Source organism: Sus scrofa, chromosome 12 (genome assembly GCF_054392235.1).
Source record: "Sus scrofa isolate SSC_HxYL_T2T_F1_AM1 chromosome 12, Sscrofa_HxYL_maternal_Yorkshire_Landrace_v2.0, whole genome shotgun sequence".
NCBI classification, from domain to species: domain Eukaryota; kingdom Metazoa; phylum Chordata; class Mammalia; order Artiodactyla; family Suidae; genus Sus; species Sus scrofa.
Window position 1 is genome coordinate 15,774,465 of NC_139394.1, and position 20,177 is coordinate 15,794,641.

Sequence of the window (20,177 nt, forward strand, 5' to 3'; positions counted from 1 at the left end):
GACCTCACCCTGGAGTGTGGAAGGTAGAACAGAGCTGTGTCTGTGAAGTTAGAATTTACTCACCAAGCTTGATTAAAGACTTACTTCAAATATATTTATTTGAAATTTACAGAGGAAAGCCCAGTGATGTTAACAAATACAAAATTTAAAAGGAAAAGATCTGACTGTCCAACTGAAGTGCTAGCTTTTAAAATCAAGACCTTAGATTTCCTGGATTTGTTCTCACTAGAGAACATTTGTTTTATTATCAGCATACTAGCTAAAGCTAGCAAATAATTTAAAGCAATGTACCTTTAATACTAAGAAACACTGTTAATAGACTTTCTAGTGCCATTATTTCAAAGGAGAAAACGTCAGAAGGAATTTTCCTTCTTAGGATACAATTGAAAGACAGCTTTTAATTCAGGTGTATAAAAGCAGTAAAATAGGTGTTCCCGTTGTGGCTCAGTGGTAACGAACCTGACTAGGATCCATGAGGATAAGGGTTTGATCCCTGGCCTCACTCAGTGGCTTAAGGATCCAGTGTTGCCGTGAGCTGTGTTGTGGTCGCAGATGCAGCTCAGATCTGGCATTGCTTTGGCTGTGGCGTAGGCCAGCAGCTACAGTTCTGATTTGACCCCTAGCTTGGGAACTTCTGGATGCCACACCTGTGGCCCTAAAAAGACAAACAAAAGCACTAAAATTGTCTTAGTAAAAAAAAAAAAAAAAAGATCAATCACATAGGGATATTCAGTACTTAGTGATTTCCTATGAAGGAATGTAAGTTAGACAAAGCCTAATAAGAAAGTGCCTAACAAATTCCAGGACAAATGTTTTCTTTCCTACAAGTAGGGGATTCATTAAACGATTATTCTTCTCAATCCAGGGTCAAAATATTAACGGTGAAAAATAAACAACTTAGGGTATTTCCTAGTGGTGGCACAGTAGGTTAAGGATCTAGCGTTGTCACTGCTGTGGGTTGGTCACAGCTGTGGCACAGGTTCAATCTCTACCCTGGGAACTTTGTCAGGCCACAGGCATGGCCCCCCCAAAAAAAATTTAAAAAAAGAAAAGAAAGGAAAAAAAAAAAAAACCCTAAGTAACCTTGAATTTGATAGCCCCAGCCCGTTTTCAGTACTCTCAATTCAACAATGTGCCAGAATAAATATTAGATTTTATGAATTAAAAATTTAGACTTGTCTTTAATCCTCCTTTAAAAGCGTAAATATATAACCTTAATATAAGGGATGGGAGGTATTAAAACTGTATACATTTAATCTATTATATATACAGATTAAACTTTACTATTCAGGTTTGAATTCTGGTCTCTTACTATTCAGGTATGAATCTGCAAGAATTGTAAACACTTAATGCCAACAAGGGCAAACATGAATTCAGGGTCATGAATGGAATTCAAAGAAAATACAAAGGAAGGACCAGGAACCTACGCCAGATTTATTTATTAGCCAAGTGCCACTCATGAAGAGGTTCTTACAGAAGATGTTCCCTGGCTATAAAAGCATGATGATAACCAGAAAAGATGAAAAGCAGCTCATCTGTCAGGTGTAGAAAAGAACTACAATTTGTTCAGTATCCATTCTCTGCTGGGTTATTGTGGTGCCAGTAAGGTCTCTACAACATTAGCTCATTTAATACTAATAATAATTCTTAGAGACAAGTATTACATCCATTGTAAATGTAAGATCAAGGTTCAGAGAAGTAAAGTGACTTTCCCCAAAATCACACTGCTAGTAAGTAGCAATTCTAAAACGAAAAGTGTTTGGTTTCAAAAAATCTGTATTAACTTTAAGACCCTTCACTACCTTTAACTTTAACAAAGAAATCATTTAGGTGGAGGTGGTAGTGGTATGGAACCGCATGGGAAAGAGAGCATAAACAGAGACCAATAAAGAGGTTACTGCAAAAATCTAGAAGGATGAACACTTGGACCAAGTGAGTAGTAGATGCGGTGGGTGAGGAGAGGTCAGATTCTGGATATATTCTGAAGATACAGTGGAGAGAATCTTCTGTATGAAGAGAGAGATAAAGAAGTCAGGGGTAATTCTGATATTTGGGGCCCCAACAATGGGTCTGCAGTTTACTGACATAGGAAAGACTGTGAAAGTATAGGTTTGGGACTCAGTTTTGGACATACTAAGTTTGAGATGCCTATTAGACAAATAAGCAGAGGTGGACATACATACGCCATCATGACATAAATTAGATTTAAACTTCATGAGATCCCCAAGAAAGAGTGTATAGATAGATAGCAAAGACACAGAGAGAAAGAATAGAGGTCAAAGGTCTAAACTTTGGAACTGAATTCAACATGTAGAGGCTTGGGGTATGAGGAGAGACCAGCAGACAGTAAATGGTAATGGCCAGAGAACAGGAGTAAAACTAGAGGACTATAGACGTCAAGGAATGAGTTTCATGGAAGGGAAAAGATCAAATGGTGTTAAGTCAAGCAATATGAAAACTGAGAAGTGACCACTGAATTTGATCCATGTACATGATTTAGTATGGTTCCTGCAAAGTGGTGGGGGTAAAACCTGATGGGATTAAGTTCAAGAGAGATTAGAAAGAGCCTCTAGAAAAGATCTTGCCTCTCCCTGGACATGAAAGGTAATCCCTGGAGACCCTGGATATTGTGGCTGCCATTCTGTAAACACACGGGGAATAAACTACAGGATAAAGTTAACACTATGGAAGTCAGGGTAGGAAAATACAAGAAATACAAAAAATAAGAAAATACAAGAAAATACAAAAAAGGAAATCATATAAACCCATTCTGAAACCCCAAGAAAAGTCCTGGAATACAGAAATGCCCTCCTCCTTGTGTGCTTGCGGACACTGACTTACTGAAGAAAACTACCCTAACTCTGGACTACAGTTACATAATCCGATAAATCCCCTTCCTTATATAAACCAGAGGTCAGTAAATTAGCTCACAAGCCAAATCTAACCTGCCACCTATTTTCAGACAGCCAGTGAGCTAAGAATGGTTTTTAAATTCTTAAATGACTGAAAAAAAAGTTAAAACTGTTTTGCGACAAATAAAAATTATATAAAATCAAAATTTCAGTGTCCATAAATAGTTTTATTAGAACACAGTCATAATCACTCATACATACAGTCTACGGCCACTTTGCACTACAATGACAGAATTCAGTAGCTGCAATTATGTGGCCTGTAGAGGGTAAAATATATACTATATGGCCCTTTGCAGAAAAAGTCTGCTAACTCCTAGTAGGAGCAATTCTGAGTTAAACTGTGGTACTTATAACCATAACATCCTAAATGACACATTCCCCTATACTCTGGCAGCACCAGTATACACCTGATGGTATTCAAAGAGGAAATACATTATTAGACCTCCATCGATTTACTCAAACTGCTTCTTCTACCTAAAATGCAGTTACCTCTACAATGAAATTGTATCCAGTATGCATTAATGGTGCTTGGTGTCTAGCAGAGCTGACTGAGACTCAGTCTTGGAACTATTATTTATGTAACTGTAGGAAAAGAAAATACAATTCTCTGAATCTCAGTTTCCTTATCTGTGAAATTAATACAGTAACGGCCTATGGAGCTGTAGTGAGAAACAAATGTAGTAGTATACCTAAAACAAGATGTCATCTGGCACTAAATAAACACTTATTAAATGATAACTGTACTCTTTTATCTATCATCATCATGAGCAACGACATCCTTTCACCAAAAGATGGCTTAAATGTCATTTCCTATCTTCTCTGCAAAGACTCTGAATGCATAACAAGAATTAAATGTTCCCTCTTCTATGCTTCCATAGCATATTACACATAACTATTTTATAGCACTGCTATACCATATAACTGTTAATTGTTTATGTGACTATCTCTGGACGGTAAAATGTTCAAAGTGAGCCTCTGCAAGCCTTGTTCATGTTGGTATTTTCAGTGCCAATTTGGGAGTCTACAGGTACTCCTAAAAACAAACAAACAAAACCCAGTGAATTAGTTTTGTCAAGGGCCAGCTCTAAAATTAATGCAGTCATCAAATTTAGTTCAAGGAAAAAAAACAATAAGTGCTATTTATGTTCTGAGATACAGTTTTAGGCATTCAGTGTTTTCCTTTTCTTATCTAAGCAATTGCTTTTATAAAAAGAAAAAAATTACCTTATCCATCCATCTCTAGAATCTTTATTTATCAATAAAAATTTTCGTTAAGTAAGGCCAGACCCACCAAAAAGTTTACTTAGTTCATAAGAAAACATACACAGTGTTTCTTCCTCTAAAGGGAAAATGAAGCATTTTACACCAAATAAAACATGCTGATGAACATGTCATCAGTACTACAGCTAACACTTTTCGAAAGTATACTAATATATATATATTTTTTGTCTTTGTGTCTTTTCTAGGGCTGCTCCCGTGGCATATGGAGGTTCCCAGGCTTGGGGTCGAATCAGAGCTGTTGCCGCCGGCCTACACCAGAGCCACAGCAACACGGGATCCGGCTCCGAGCCGCATCTGCGAGCTACACCACAGCTCACGGCAACGCCGGGTCCTTAACCCACTAAGTGAGGCCAGGGATCCAAACCTGCAACCTCGTGGTTCCTAGTCAGATTTGTTAACTACTGCGCCACAATGGGAACTCCTAAAATATTTTAAAAGCTTGCCAGAATATGAAAGTGGCAAGTTCACAGGTTTTCACAGACCTAGCTTGTATATTCTAAATCTTAAAAAGAAAAATAACTTCCCTCTGATGAGTTAGTAATTTATATTTGCCTAAGGCATCTAAAATGTCCTAGAAATTCTGATCTGTAGCTCAAGAAAAGTTCTTCTGTTAAACACAGAATGTTTAGATTCTCATGATGTGGCTATGCATCAATGACTGTGACTAATAAAAGGAAAACAAAGTAGACTTGCTAATTGTAAATGGAGCAATCACCAGTAATAATGTCAGTATTTTAAAAGTTGATGACTTTGCTTTCAAGGTACACAATGAATATGCAAAATCTCAAGCCTAACACTGAGTTAAATTAATAGAATAACTGTTAAAAATAAAGGTGTTTATAACTATATATTTTTTGTTTTTTTTAAGGCCGCACATACCCTGGAAGTTCCCAGGCTAGGGGTCGAAGAGGAGCTGCAGCTGCCAGCCTACGCCAGAGCCACTGCAACGTGGGATCCCGGCCGTGTCTGTGACCTACACCACAGCTCATGGCAGCATCAGATCCTTAACCCATGCAGCGAAGCCGCATCCTTATGGATCCTAGTCGGGTTTGTTAACCACTGAGCCACGAAGGGAACTCCATATTTTTTTTGCTTTTTTTTTTAAAATAAATTTCTTATTTTAGAATAGTTTTAGATTTATAGAAAAGTTGTTAACACAGAACCGGGAGATCCTATAAACCCTAAACCTGGTTTCCTATCTCAGATTAGTCTAGTCATTAGTCAAAACAAATGAGTCAATATTGATACATTATGACTAACGAAAGTCCATACTTGGCTTAGAGTTTGTTTTTATCTAGTGTCTTTTTCTATTCCGTGATACTGTATTTAGCCATGTTCCCTTAGTCTCCTCAGACTGTAACAGTTTCTCAGACTTCCCTCGTTTTTGGTGACCTTGACAGTTTTAAGGAGTACTGGTCAGGAATTTTGTACACTGTCCCTCAGTTGGGTTTGTCTGAAGTTTTTCTCATGATTACACTGAGGTTAGACTGAGATTAGAGGTTTTGGGAAGAAAGACATAGAGGCAAATTGCCATCCTCATCCTATCATTTCAAAAGTACACTGCCACAGCACAAGCCTAGTTAAATAAATATGTATACAAATATACATATTCTACATAACTGAAAAGGGAAAGTGAAGTTAGAGCTTCTTAGACTGTGCCAACATTAATGAAAATATTCATTACCTATCCAGTCTTTACTATGTGTCAGGCACTATATTAAATGTTTTATAGTTTATATCATTCAATTCTCAATAAAACCTTATGAGATAAATGTTAGTTTTCTTTTTACTAGGTCAGGAAACAGGAGTTGAGACTTTAAACAAACTTGATCACAGTTGTAGAATTAGTAAGTGCAGGATCCAGAATCTGAAACAGCCTGATTTTAAGGCTTATTCTTTTCTCTACCATTCTAGGTCACCTCCTTGCAAAGGGTGAATATAGTTTATTTTTGCATCTATAGACAAACATACCATGACATGTGAGAGTTCTAACAGTATAGTCACAGGAGATGAAAAAATTCCAAGGTAAATTTGAAATAATCTCTGATTTCAAACCTCTTCACTTCAAATTGGATATTCAGTATAGCTCACTCAGATTCTTGAGCTTGACCTAACAATTTTCTCTACATGGAGTTTCTTATTAAAGTAAGCATCGCTATAGATAAGTACTTCTTAGATTCACAGAATGATAGCCAGAGAGAATTTGGGGTTTCATCCATTTTTATCATTTTTTTTTAACATTCTATCAAGTTGCAACTTTGGGGAAAAAAAGTCTAGCACAGCAATAGTTAAAAATATAACCAAATGTCAACAATCAGAGTATATATACACCCACATTATTTATTTATAGTGTTCTCATCTGCTGAAACTGGATGCTGAGGAGGATACACATGGGTCTCAATCTTGGCTGCACATTACACTGATCTAGGAATCCAGGGATTTCGAAAAATCCTTATGCTTAAGCTACTCCCCCAAATCAATTAAATAAGAATCACGGAGAGAGAGACCCAGGAATGACTATTTCTTTAAAACTCCCAGGGTGGAGTTCTCCTTGTGGCTCAGCAGAACCTGACTAATATCCATGAGGACACAGGTTTGATCCCTGGCCCCACTCAGTGGGTTAAGGATCCGGCATCACAGCGAGCTGCGATGTAGGTCGTACACAAGGCTTGGATCCCAAGTTGCTGCGGCGTAGGCCAGCAGCTGCAGCTCCAATTTAACCCCTCATCTGGGAACTTCCACATGTTTGCAGGTACAGCCCTAAAAAGCAAAATAAAACAAAAACAAACCAAAAAAATCTCCCAGGGTGACTACAAACTGCTGCCAAAGTTAGGAAGCAAGGGTAAGTGTGTAAGTAGAGATTAAGAGGTGCTGTGATAAGAGTGATAAAAGGAAACCATTTGAAACTTTCCATTGCTAATAGACAGATGCTGTAGGTCAAAGATACTAACAGCAGGAAGGACGTGATCTCTCAACTGAGGACAAAGATCACATTCATAGGTTCCCTTTGTGATCTCTTTTCTTCTATTTATTAAAGATTACAACTTCATTTTGGTGACGTGGGGTGTGTGTGTGTGTGTATCAGTAAACTATGATAATATTGCATAATGTGGAGAAGAGTTTAACCTATAGTTAGTCTAACTTTATACCTTTGTGCTAGGCCTGATCAGCTACATTACTAAGATGATGATTTCATCTAAATGAAAGTTTCCTAAGAGTCTAAAAACGAGAAGAGCCTCTGCTTTCTTCTATTAGCCTGGGTCTCAGGGAAGCCATAGCTTCTAAAGGCTAAGGAGGCATGTTTAGGAACAGTATCAGATTTTATCTACAAAGACAGGGATAAAAGAACACAGTGCGCTTAGGGATATTCAAAGAGTTTGGTATGGCTGGAGTACAGAAAGTATGCGGAAGAGGCAGGATATGAAAGTAGAGAAGTTGGCAAAGGCAAAATCACCCAAGGCATAATCATTATTCAGGATGATCAACATGACTTTTATCCTGTAAGGGTGGGGAAGAAAATGAAGGACATTAAGCAGAGGAGGAGCTTGATCTGACTAGTATTCTCAGAAGAAAAATTTGGCACATGTTGGCACTATGAGGTCATAGGCTGAAGGGAAAGAGACTGTGGCAGTAAGCCCAGAGGAAAGGAAGGCCTGAGAAAATGCACTACCATTAAGAATAAAGAGGGAAAGGTAGGTGCATGGACTATTGGGGACTTAGAACTGCCAAGATTTTGTTCCATTTCTCATCACTACCATCAATTTTCTTTCTCTTTTCCTCCTTGAGTCTACTCTCATCAGGTATTTGCCCACCTCATTCCAGAAAAATCACTTGTATCTAGATTTCCATTGCTCAATCCAATGGCTAGCTCTTTTTTTTTTTAATTTTTGACTTCTCAAACATTTGATGCAGTTAATCATTCTCTTTTCCTTGAAGCTTTCTCTTCACGTAACTTCTAAGACAGCATACTTTCCTACCTCTGTGGCTCCTTCTCAGTCCCGCTGACTTGTTCTTTCCCATCTCTCCCATCTCTAAATGTTATACTGCCCCAGGGCTCGCTTTTTAATCTGCCCTCTTTGCTGTGTACATTCCCTCGGTTATCTTAAACAGATCCATGGTTTTATGTTTCATCTATATGCTGATGATTTCCAAAATATATCCCTAGTCTGGACCTCATCTTTATGGAGTTACCTACTCTACATCTCTGCTTGGAATATCAAACAGACATCTCAAGATTTAACATGTCTTAATATTCCTCCATAAACCTGCTCCTCTCACAATCTTCTTCATCTCTATAAATAGCAACTCCAGTCTTTTAGCTGCTCAAGCCAAAAACCTTGGAGTCAAACTTAACACCTCCTCTTTTTCTCTCACCCTGTACATACAACCAACAGTAAATCCTGTCAGCATACATTCGTAATACAGCAAAACTACTTCTCACCCTTTGCTCCTGGTCAAAGCTACCTTCATCTACACCCTGGTTTCTTGGCTTCTGTCCTAGCTTGGCTTTAATCTAGTCTCAACACAGCAGTCAGAATGGTTCTGTTAAAATGCACATCAGGTCATGACATTCCTCTCCTCCAATCCCTGCAAAGGTTTCCCATCCTAATAAGAGTCAAAGTCCCTAGGTTAAGGCACTACATGATCTGGTCCCCATCACTCCTCTGTCCTCACCTCCTAATTCTTACTCTTGCCTCTCTGACTTCACTGATTCCCCTCACTGTGCTTTAAACACTCCAAGAGTGTATCCATATCAACACCTCTGCCTGGAATACTGTTCTCCCAGGTATTGGTATAGCTTGTTCCTTCATCTCCTTCAAGTGGATATACCTAAATGTCCCCTCAATGATGCCTTCCCTCACCATCCCTATCTAAAATTAGACCTCCCTACATACCATAGTTACATAAACATACTTTCTTTTTCTCCCTTCCCCGCTTCATTTTTTTTTCCTTAGCAGTTATCACTAACGTATTCTACATTTTGCTTATTTACCTTAATTTTGGCCATCTTCCCCACTACAATGTAAGTGCCATGAGGGTAAAGAATTTTGTATTCACTGTTCTAGCCCCATACCTAGAATGGTATCTGATACATAATAGGTGCTCAAAAAATAACTCTTAAATCAATGAATCTGCATGAGTAAAGTGAGTAAAGAAATTCTGGATGCCTTCGAATTCTTGATTTGGGGATTCCACTGGACTGATTATAATGTCATTAACCAAGATACAGAACAGGAGACAAAAAAATGGAAAGGAGAAAGAATGAGTCACTTTAACCAAGGAGTCAATTTAAAATCTGATTTAGGAATTCCCATCATGGTTCAGTGGAAACAAATCTGACTAGTATCCATGAGGATGCGGGTTCAATTCCTGGCCTTGCTCAGTGGGTAAATAAGCACCTGGCGTTGCCATGAGCTATGATGTAGGTTGGCAGATGTGGCTTGGATCTGGCATTGTGTGGCTGTGGCATAGGCCAGCGGCTACAGCTCCAGCTCAAACCCTAGCCTGGGAACCCTGGGAACCTCCATATGCTGAGGGTGTGGCCCTAAAAAGACCAAAAAAAAAAAAAAAATCTGATTTAATCTTAACCTCTATTTAGCACTTCATCAATTTCTAGTTCTAGAACTAGGTGAAGGGAAACATGCACAGGCAGAAATGAAATTACTGACTCCCTTGAAAGCCAAATTAGTCACTCTCAAACAAGAGTTCTGTAATGATTCTCAATTCTCAACCCAGATACTTACATTTTATTTTTAAATCTATTATTCTACTATGGAGTTCCTTTTTCATTTATTTGTGTGAAACCTGGAAAGATCCATCTACATAAAAACAGCTTTTTGAAATTTCTATTTGAATGTCTCGAATATACTTCAAACTCCAAATATCCAAGCATGAAATTCTAATCTTCCCCTCACCCCTTCAATCCTGATACTCTCTATAAGAGCTCCCCATCTCAATGAGTTCATCACCAAATATTGTTGATTTTTCCTCCTTAAAAGTCTTTGAATCTATCCTCCCGTCTCCATATCTAACCTGCATCCATTCCTATATCCATTCTCTTCCAAATGCTTATCCATGAAGCATCTGAGTAATCACTCACAAAGGCAAATCTAATAATTATCCCATTTAATGTTTAAAATGTTTAAATTTGATCTCTCAACAGAAGAGATAAAAATGCTTAACATGATCTGTAAGGTTCTAAATTTCCAGCTCCATTTCTTATTAGTTCTCCCTTTATTTTCATATATATATATATATATATATATTTTTTTTTTTTTTTGTCTTTTTATTTTTTTAAAGCCGCAGCCACGGCATATGAGGTTCACAGGCTAGGGGTCTAATCAGAGCTGTAGCCACCGGCCTACACCACAGCTATAGCAATGCGGGATCCGAGCCACATCTGCAACCTATACCACAGCTCACGCCAACACCAGATCCTTTAATCCACTGAGCAAGGCCAGGGATCGAACACACAACCTCATGGTTCCTAGTTGGATTTGTTAACCACTGAGCCACGACAGAACTCCTATTTTCCTAATATTGGCTTTCTTTCCTTTTCTGATCTCTACTCTCTGGGTATCCAGAGCAGAAACCTGAGAGACAACTATTATATATTCGGGGAGCCAGGATAAAATGGTTTTCCCCCCCAAATTCCTGCCTTCACATATGAGGATAAGTGAAGTTTCAAATGCACTAGCAAGTGAGAATTTTTATTTTATGTCATACAGGTCACAATAAAATAAACCCTTATATTTATTCCTCTTACTCTCTAAAAAGAAGGATAGCTATTGACTATAAAAATCTAATTTCTCCCTCCCCAAGGCACAGCATCTTTCTGTTTTGACTGATGAGTATATTTAAATGTATTGACACTCACTGAAAACCCAGAGTAATAAAAATCCCCCAAATCATTCTAAATATGCTTCAATTTTTTCAAATGAATTATTCTTTGTCTTATATATCTAGTTAATACTTTGTTGTCACTGGTTTTTGTTTTTCTTTTTCGGCCACCCCTGTGGCACATGGAAGTTCCTGAGCCAGGGATTGAATGTGAGCCACATCTGCGGCTTAGGGCCACAGCTGCTGCAACTCAGGATCCTTGACTTGCTGCACCAGGCCGGGAATGGAACCAGCAACGTCAGAGAGACAAGCCAGATCATTAACCCACTGTGCCACAGCAGGAACTCTACTACTGGTTTATATATATAAGTTCTTTTCAAGTACTCAGCATAATACCATGCACTTGCAAGCTCCTCATCTTTACTATATTATTTGATTGTGATAATGATGGCAATGAAAATAAAAATTCAAGATCAAAATGTTTTAAGGAAAAAAATGCTATTAAAGCTAATAACATGACCTTGATATACATAATATACAAAATTCGAAAACAATATTCCTTTCCCTAAGCTGGTCATTAGTAAGGTTCTTACTAGAGTATTACCATATTGTATTTTTCTCCCAAAGACTAGTAAATGTGAATACAATGATGAAGTGATTGAATAATAGAAATCATTAGGAACAAGCGGAACACAGAAATATTTAATCAAAGAATAAGGAAAGAGCTGAATAAAGAACCAGAAAACAAGACTTGTATGTAAATAAAGGAATTCTGTATATGAGAAAATAGCATTATAAAACACACTGGAGTAGGGAAAGGCTACTCAACAGCAAATAAGGTGGGGGAATTGCCTTTCTCTATGCCAGAAAACATAATTAGATCCCCTGCTCACACCATAATCTCATCTCTAAAAACTAACAGGAAAAAGAAAAAAAGAAAAATCAAAATGTACTAAAAACCTGAAAGTGAAAAACAAAATTTTAGCCATTTTAAGAAAATATGGGAGTATTATTTGTGATCTCTAAGGAAAGATTTCTGAAACAAAATAGGAGGAAAAAAGAAAGACAAATGTAATTAAATTAAAACTTTAAATTTCTACTGAACAAAAGTTTAGAGTTTGAACCTCGTAACCAAAAGCTAAGTTTTAAGACCAAATAGAGACTGAGAGATGCAATACATGTCACAGTCTTAAGGATCAGTCTAAGGGTTTACACACTTCTGTAAGGAGAATAAGTATTTTAGACTTTACAGACCATATGTTCTCTGTTGCAACTACTCTACTCTGCCACAGCAGTGCAAAAGCAGCCACTGACAAGATGTAAATAAAAGAGTATGGCTCTGTTCCAATAAAACTTTATTTATGGACACCAAAATCTGAATTTCATATAATTCTCGGTGACATTTTATTCTTTTTTTCTGAATAATTTTAAACAAATGTAAAAGCTATCTGCACAAAAACAGGTGGTGGGCTAGATTTGACCCATGGGCTATAGTTTGATGAGCCGTATCTAGAGTATTCACAAATCAGTAAGAAAAAGATAAATAATCCATGAGAAAATGCATAAAGGATATGAGAGGGCTGTTAACAAAAGAGAAAATCTAAAAGGCCAATAAACACATGAAAGGATATTCAGCTTTACTAGAAATTAGGGAAACAGAAATAAAAGCAGTAGGGTATTACCCTTCACCTACCAGAATGCAGAAAATAAAGAAGTCTGACCATATGAATGTTGACAAGGAGACAGTAAAAGAGGAACTCTCAAACACTTCTGAGAAGAGTACAAATTGATATAGTGATACAGGAGAGCAATCATCTAGTAAAAGTTAAAATGCAAATAACCTACGTCCAGGCAATTCCACTTTAAGGTATAGCCCTTAGATATGTATTTAAGGATAGTCACAGCAGCATTATTTGTAGTAATACAAAACAAACACTAAAATAAATTCAATCTTCTATGAGGAGAGAAACAGATAAAGGAAATATACTTATAAAATTGAATGGGAGTTCCCAGTGTGGCATAGGTTAAGGATCCACAGTGTTGCCAGATTCCATCCCTGGCCCAGGAATTACCATATGCCTGGATGTGGTCAAAAAAGAAAATAAATAAAATATTATACAATATATAAAAGAAATAAACCAATTTCATTTACACCAACAAGAGCAAGATAAGCAAGATGCAAAATTATACCGAAAGAATACCACTCCTTAGTTAATTTTAAAACAAACACAATACTGAAATAAAAACTGTTCACAGATACATTTACATTGGGATGTTTTTATCCCTAATAAAGGAGATTCAAACATCGATTATTTTTCTTTTACCAAATTCTAAATTTGTCTGTATAAGTTTGTGTATTATCTATGTCTGTGTGCTATAATGAAACAAGATTTCATTATAGCAACGAGAACTAGTGAAAAGCCATGCTATATTTTATTTTGAGAGTTATGGGAGTTTACATTTACGAAAATGTATTCTCATAGCAAAACAGAATGGTCTAAAAGGCACTGAAACTGGAAGCACAGGAATTTAACTGAGAAAAGAAGAAATCCTAAAATAAGTGAGAATGGAAGAGGGAAGAGAAGACAGAGTTAAGAAACATTCAGAAGTTTTAATCTACTGGACTTCATGACTGATGAGATGTTGGCAGTCATTTTGGGGAGAGCAGAAAGCTTCACGTATTTTCCAAATGCTTCCTGAATACACTTGCTCTGGCTTTTAAATAGCTTTTAGAACGACATCTACATTAGCTGATGACGATAATGGGCCATCAGCTATAGCTAAGTGATAGAAAAAGCATTTTAGAAAACAAAATACTTAAAAAGATGTAGCAGAAAGTTTTTTTTCCTCCACTCTGCAGTTTCTGCCAGAATGTACACACACACACACACTCACACACACACACTGTTCAGGCTTCTGAGGGCTAAGGATACTGTTGAAAACTAACATATCTTCATCTTCAGTTACTGGAGGAAGAGATCGAAGAGTTTGAGACCACAAAAGTACAAATGCTGGTTCCAACACTTACTGTATCACTTAGGCCAAGTCATTTAACTTTCTTTCCCTGCCTTTTTCTTTTTCTCTGTTTCTGCTAAATGAGTAAAGCAATAGAATTTATCCCATAAGGTGGTGAAAATTAAGTGAATAAAATTTACATATGTATGTATGTGTGAATTTATGTATGTATGTATGTGTATCTTTGAGTGTTTGCTGTTATTATTCATTCTTCAATTCCTCAGCATCCACTAAGTACTAGGACCTTACTATGTGCTACAGAAGAGGAGATGACAAATTTATGTTGTCTGCCCTCTTACAGTATAACAGAGCAGGGACCTATGGGCTCCTGGGCACAAAAGCCTTTCTGTTTTGCCCATTTCTTCTTCTTAGGAAAGGGGCCTCATTCAGCCACCATAGCCTTCCCCGAGTTCCAAGGGACAGGTTCAGACAGTTGCTGATCAGGGAAGGAAGGGGGTGCAAAGACAAGGGAGGAACAGTCAAAAAACAGTAGTAGAGCCTTGGGGCAGGATCCCGGTTCCCTCTCAAGGGATACACATAATGACGGAGGCACCCTTATACACCTAGAGAAAAGTTATGTTCCTTATGCTTCTTTTAGAAATGAATACTTTAAAACTCAACAGCTTAGAATCCTTCCTGTCCTTCTCCCTGGAAGGACAACCTAAACACAATCACCCATACACTAAAGATTAGGCACCCTGAGCGTAATTGCCTGTGGGTTAAAGATTATCAGCACATGATGTTTTTCAGGAATTTTCCTAGTTTGTTCTAATCTCTGATCAATACACCCTTTCCCAAGTTCTGTTATTCTAGGCAGTAACCCAGAGGACCACCACCATGATCATGCCAACATCTCCTGAGTTCAGCTTCGGTAACTAAGATTCCCCCAAAGAAAGAAGAATATATGTTTGCCCCAATCCTGATTTCTATGTGCAAACCTGTTTTTCCCCTTTTTTACTATAAGAAAATGAAGCTCCCTGCAGTTCTTTCCAATGGAGGGCACAGTCTTTAAGGCATTAGCCTGCTGTGGCCTCCTCTGCCTGGCAAAGCAATAATGCTATCTTTTTCTTCTTCACCCGAAACTCTGTCTCCATGTTTCTATCTGGCACCAGTAGAGAGAGGCCAAGTTTTCAGCAACAACAGTGCACAGCCATTTACAGTGTGAGAGACAGACATGTGAGCTAATGTGCTGTCTTCACCCTAAGTAATTAGCAATTCCTGAAGATAATTCTCAATCTATCTGAGCCTATCAATAATTTTAATGTCATTTAATCTTTGAACAATTGCTAAAAATTAATGGGAAAGGCTCATGGTTACAGAGAGAAAAATCTTTACTACACATCTGTGGATACTGTCATCTTCATCCTTTTCTCCAAATTTTTACATAATTTTATTTCTTCTATCCTAAAAGATTCATATGTAAATAAATCTAATGCTAATCTGAACAATACATAAATAAACTCCCAGAAACATATCTCTCAATTTCTCCCCCTTCTAAGAATGTATTCTTTTTTTATGTCTTTTATTCTTAATTACACTATTACTGTGAAATCATAAAAGCATACCCTAAGAAACTACCTGGGTCTTAAAATTATAAAGACAATGAAGGCTAAACTAATACTAACAAGAGCTTTTTACTGCTTAGTTGAAAACTATTCTCTATTTATAATATAAAATCTTTTATTTTTATTCCATAAGAGTATTTGTACATTTTTTTAAATAAAATGATGTTTATTGTCAAAAGCATCTAGTATAGCAGTCAATCCCTCATCAACTTACTCCGCAACATTCTCCTTCAACAAAGCTATCTTAATTGCATCCAGCTCTCTATCACAAATTTACAGTATAATCCTTGCCAGCCATTTTGTTTTCAGCTTGTAACACTAGCAGCCAGCTGCCTTCAGCCTGACTCTATTAGCATATCCGATAATTTACAAAATAAGCACAGAAATGGAACTAAAAGATACAGCTGATTTGTGTCAGAACAGAAAATACATTAGATACACTCGTTAAAGATGCTTTTTAAAGGATGCTTCTCTACTTCAATATAATAATTGAAATTAATAATTATTTTCTTAACTGCTCATTCCTGCTCACAGTAATTTTTCCTTCCCCTAGATCCTACAAATAAGGTTGCCCTTTTACTATTTAAACATAAGACTTTCCAAATTTTAATAAAATAAACTACAAGTTTATTTTAAGTATGTTTTATAAAAGGATAAACGAGTTGGTTATTTGGTACCGTAATTTACAACTATATTCCAGCAGACTACCTAGCCAAGAATAATAAATATTTAAAAGCTAACATACATGGTTCTCACATCTCAGTGTTTCTAATAACCAGCAGACAGCAAATAATTCTTCACCTGTTTGACTTGCAATAGCCTGCTGTTTGAATGTCAACAATAATGTGCCCTCACTAAGCACCACTAAAGTCTTGGATGACAAACTATCTAATGCAACGTGATGGGAAAGGGTAGGGCCAAAGAGTTTCTATTAGTGTCCTGTTGTTTTTCAAAAACTCTTTTCATTCGTATCCTTTCCCCTCCCCCAGTAAGTCCCACTCATCCATATTTAATAAATGTTCTGAAATTATATTATTCATTAACCCATTCCATCACTTAACATAAAACTCCTTTTACAGAGGCTCTTCTGGCTCATTAAATAACACTATTTAGAAAGTTTGTTAACTTAATAGAATGTAACACTCCCTTGAAGTAACACCAAGCCAACCCCCCCAAAAAGCAAACAAACAAACAAAGAACCTGCAGGGAAATAAAATGCTCAAGGATAACGATTACCAAAGTGCTTTAACTTCATTTTCTCTTCCAAACCCCTCCCTGTCTCCAAGGCATTTTTGTGTTTTTACTGTGATGCTAACTAACCGTGCAGGCTGCTGTAGAAGCCTCTGGTTAGAATGGATTTCAAGGCTGCTGTGTCTTGTGAGGAACCAATCAGATTTCTTTGTTTCATCTGCAACATTCCATCAGGGTTATATAACATTTTAGATACATGAAACAGTCTACTAATGTAGTATATTTCGATATATAGTTAGCTATCTATTGTCACTTAATTTGGCATATAAAAATCCCGTATTATTCTTCTCTGTTATTCAATAAAATCAAAGGAAGACAGTACAGAAGAGAGGGTTATTTATTTTTCTTTTTGGGGAGAAGGCAGAGTGAATTTGCTTTGTCTAAAAGAGAGAATTTTTGAAAATACAAAATATGAGCACTCTGCAGACTAGTAAGATTAATGCTGATTCTTATTTCTGTCTACAGTAAAGTGGGTGAGGTAATCCAACACAGTAGCAAACAGCCATACAGTTGTTAATTCTTAGCACATACAGCATGTCATCGGTACAGAATAAAACATCATAAACAGGTTTTAAACTCAGGCTTAATCTTCTGAACATTTTTTAAAGCACTGAAAAATTAAGTATTTTAAAAGCTTGAAAAAATATTTTCTCAAACGAGAAAATCTGAACTCTAAATGTCATAGTTCAATTTAACACCCACAATACCAATCAGAAAACAGTATACCAGCAGCATTGTTAACTATACGATCAGAATACTTGCAGTACACTTGTCCTGGAACCACACCAATATTCATATTCTCTCCCTCTGCTAGAGATAACGCTGCATAACTTAACTACTGCTCCTCTGTGCTATTAATGTAACAACTCAAATATTCAAGAACAAATTCAGCTGGAACCTGTGAATCTAGTCTTTTCTTTCTTTTTACAACTCAAAGGCATCCCACATACGATGGTTACAAATCAGCACAGGATTAAAATAGTGCCCGAATGCATAAAAAAGCTGAATCTGTTGGGTGTGGCTTAAGTAAATATATCTTGTCTCAACTGGACAGCTCCCCAGTAACATGCAGTCGCGGACACCCAAAATATATGAGTACATAAGTAAAGTGCTTCCGGGAGGGGGTGGGAAACGAAAGCTCTATGTTTTTTCTATGCATGATATTCAATTGTTTCTATACTGTACTTCTAAAATGATAGTGCCTGAGTCAGTGCTGAGCACTGCTCAAGAAACCAAGGACAGAGAAATTTTACTTGTCCTACTTCCTCTCCTTATTTTATACTCACTGTCTACAACATGGCCGTTCTGACTAACAGTTAGCTTTCACAAAAGATGTAATCATTTAAATCATGACTATGTGCAATGCAAAGTCACACTGCATTACAGTCATCAATAAAATATGAAGTGCCAAATCCAGTGTTCATTCCACTTATTTTCCATCTCACCAGAGGATGCTCTACTAATGTTCTCTACTATTATAAAATGAACAATATAAGGAAAGAGACATTCCTAGGAGCTGCGACAAATGTGCAACAGAAAAAAGAAAACCTGTAAGTGTTACTTTTTTAAAAAATCCAGTATTAGCAGAAAAAAACCTTCATGTATAGGTCTATGTGTGGATATATTTATATCTATACATATTACACATATTTACAAATATCAATCTGTTTATAAGCTACCATGCATGCAGTTATTAATGCTACATATGCAGTATACCTAAAACCTCTCTCTATAGAGGGCATGCAGATGTCAGAACTAAACATTCTCATTCTTAAGTGGCCAGAATCAAATATTAAAACAGCTAAGGACATCTGACATACTGAACTACATCTAAGCCGTTAATCTTGTTAAACAATTTTCTCTGCTATACACAGTGTAGCAAACCCACCTTTGGATCATATTGACGGTTATTTTTTTCCCATGCCCTCTACGTGCTGCACCATTTTGTTTGTCTTCTGGACAGTGGAGAAATCGGCAGAACAGCAGTGAAGGAGTGTACTGGAGTCAGCAGAGGCAATGCCAGCCTCCTACTGCAGTCTGTATATTGAACGCACTCAAACCCACAGGTGCCTACGTAAAATCCTCCAGCTGCAGCCTGCAACTTAATGTTTCCTTCAGCAGCAGATCTGTATGCTACTTTCACTTTGTTTTAACCCAATAAATGGACAGGATACACAACAGAATACATCTTTTAAAAATGAATCTTACATAAAATACTTACATAGACAGTTTCACTGTTAGGTAGCCAAAAATTAGTGACTTTTTAAATCTAGAGGATAATTACCAAATTATAAAGACCCAGAAGGATAATCACCAAGAGAGAAATACATTTGCAACATTATGAATTCTAAAATGGTAATTTTTTCAAGAAAGTATAACGTTAAAAAAATAACATGGGATATATCTCTCAGCTTCTTACATAAACAGCTTATAAAAGTAATTTTTCACACACCATTTCAGTATATCATGAATAAGTGCATAAAGAAGGCTGCCTCTAACCATACCTTCTCATCAACAAATAATCCATTGACAGGAAGAAAATAGAGAACTCATCCATTAAAAGGCAAAGTGAACCTAAGTAAACCATTGTCCAAATACTGACAGATGAAACAAAAAACCAGAGACTCATGATCTTTTCACATAAACTTCAAACATATACACTCTCATCCTATCAGAATTACAGAATTTAAAAACTGAGAGAAATCTTAAAGAAATCTAACTTTTTAATTTTCAGATGAACAAATCAAGAACCAGAGAGGTTAATGCTAAAGTACCTTTCCCAAGGTCACAGAACCAGTCAGTAGCGAAACTTGGATTTCTAAACACATCTTTTAACAAAAAAAATTAGTAACTCCTGAAAAGCACTCAAGATTAAATGGTAACCTGAATATTCCTATAAGGAATACAGGTTAAAAAAGGTTTGTGGTTTAAAAAAAAAAAAAAAACTTAAAAAACCTTAACAAAAAGCAATCTACAGGCCCAGAGAGTTTCACGGGCGAATTCTACCAAACATTTAGAGAAATAATTCTACACAATCTCTTCCAGAAAACAGAAGAGGAAACATTCCCAACTCGTTTTATGAGGGCAAAATTATTCTGATATCAAAGCAGACAAAAACATTACAAAAAAGAAAAAAACTATAGACCAACAAGCTTCATGAAAACAGAAATTCTCAACAAAATATTAGCAAATAAAATCCAGTAATATATTTAAAAAAAAAACAAAACACTATGACCATGAGGAGTTTTTCCTAGGAATGCTAAGCTAGTTAACATTTAGAAATAACTCAATATAATCCATCATATTAATGATT

General features: G+C 36.6%; 1 protein-coding gene and 1 long non-coding RNA gene across 23 annotated transcripts in view; one reads left to right on the forward strand and one right to left on the reverse strand.

The window, feature by feature from the left end:
- Nucleotides 1–20,177, reverse strand: part of TANC2 (tetratricopeptide repeat, ankyrin repeat and coiled-coil containing 2) — a 365,101-nt gene that overhangs the window by 264,632 nt on the left and 80,292 nt on the right. For 8 of the 22 annotated variants that reach the window (XM_084984077.1, XM_084984076.1, XM_084984075.1 and 5 more), the window contains exon 1: nucleotides 18,753–18,893. The exons of the other annotated variants lie outside the window; for them this stretch is intronic. The gene's annotated coding sequence lies outside the window, so the exon portion shown is untranslated. Of the gene's footprint in view, nucleotides 1–18,752; nucleotides 18,894–20,177 lie in introns of those variants that run through there. 22 annotated transcript variants of the gene reach the window in all.
- Nucleotides 1–20,177, forward strand: part of LOC146398066 (uncharacterized) — a 1,038,644-nt gene that overhangs the window by 143,534 nt on the left and 874,933 nt on the right. The gene's annotated exons all lie outside the window — the stretch shown is intronic.